Genomic DNA, 1450 nt, shown 5'->3' with positions numbered 1-1450 from the left:
AATCCTTTTGGGTTTTTTTTGCTCCTTTTTTTTTTTTTTTTTTTTTTTTTGCAAAAACTACGTTGCACGCTATATAGTATTACATGTACATAATATTACACAACAACAAATCATATTCATATCCAACACAATTGATCTAATTATATTTCAATATCAAATATAATTATATTCAAATAATACATTCACCAAAATACTAGAAATATACATAAATTTATTACATAGATTATAAAGAATACAATTGTTTACATAACTTGATGAACTTTGCATAATTTATAGAATCCAATTGCATTTACTCCTTCAAGTTGTTGAAGCATCATGTTTCTTCCTCCTTGATCCTACATTATACAAAATTCAACATCAATTAGTTCATGCCATGAAATACACTAAAAAAAACGATACACTAAATATACGAATAAAACACTTACAGCTACAATAAATGCCCAACCAGTTTCTTATCTGAAACTCTTCTCCTGCAGAATCAAAATTCAAGAGTTCTCTTCTATTGCATGCAAACTATCAACAAGAAGATGACATAAATGAAAGTTAGTCAGGGTAGGACATTACCTACATTCAAGCCTACAAGATTGTGCTTTATATTGCTTAGGGAGCTAGCCTGCTCTTTGGCGGTCTCCACCCAGTGAATCCTGCAAATCGAAAACAATTATTTGAGAATATATCGCAGGTATTGCAAGTAGGTGCATATAGAGATTTGCATACATATATCAAACATACAAAAGGGCATATCTGTTTACATCTAAGGTTTACTATTAAGTACTCCATCATACAAAAGGGCACAACATTTGCTTGACACGAAAGCAAGCCAGTGAATCAAACAAAATCCATAATCATGCAATCCTTGACATAAGCCTATTAACCTACTGGGAAACTAGTCATTCATCCATAGTTGCAATGCTCAACCAACCACCCACCATTCAATCTTTCAGTTTCAAAGTTTAAACACTGAGCTCCCTAAAACTAACTCACACTACCAACAAATTATTCATATTTGAACACAATTGAAGAGAAAGAAAAACTTTATATTTATCCTGCGACATCGCCAAAAAAGAATAAAAAATCAAAACTTTAAAGGGGCAAAAAAAAAAACAAATCAGAACCCCCAAAATCTCCACCAACCTCATCAAAATCAGCCCCGCACTCGGCCACGATCCCCTTAACCAACTCCGACGCTGACGGATCCGCCGCCAGGATCAGATCCCGACCCGCATCCACGAAATCGAGAACCTCCGCCTGATCCATCGTCCCTCCAAACCCTAAAAAAAGTCAAAATCAACTCAAAACGACCATTTTCGCACTCGAATTTCATTCCTATAGAGAGTAAAAGAGAGATTACGAGCGATTGAAGGGGCGAAGAGGGCGAGTCCATCGTATAAGTACTGGCCGTACCGCTGCAGAGAGAGGTTAGGATCGTCGGCGAGCTTGAAATCGAGAT

At 36.1% G+C, this 1450-nt stretch overlaps 1 long non-coding RNA gene across 3 annotated transcripts; it reads right to left on the bottom strand.

The window, feature by feature from the left end:
• Nucleotides 133-1450, bottom strand: LOC109850732. 3 transcript variants are annotated; one of them, XR_002249527.1, is made up of 5 exons: nucleotides 1352-1450; nucleotides 1135-1271; nucleotides 569-644; nucleotides 426-470; nucleotides 134-335 (listed from the first exon to the last, which is right to left on the bottom strand). It is a non-coding gene; the product is annotated as an uncharacterized LOC109850732 (long non-coding RNA). The 3 variants fall into 3 exon arrangements; XR_002249526.1 differs by having other exon boundaries at nucleotides 135-335; nucleotides 565-644; XR_002249525.1 differs by having other exon boundaries at nucleotides 133-335; nucleotides 426-644.

Source organism: Asparagus officinalis, chromosome 7 (assembly GCF_001876935.1).
Source record: "Asparagus officinalis chromosome 7, Aspof.V1, whole genome shotgun sequence".
NCBI classification, from domain to species: Eukaryota; Viridiplantae; Streptophyta; class Magnoliopsida; order Asparagales; family Asparagaceae; genus Asparagus; species Asparagus officinalis.
Note: the sequence above shows the minus strand (reverse complement) of the source record. Positions and strands in the feature narration are given on the sequence as shown.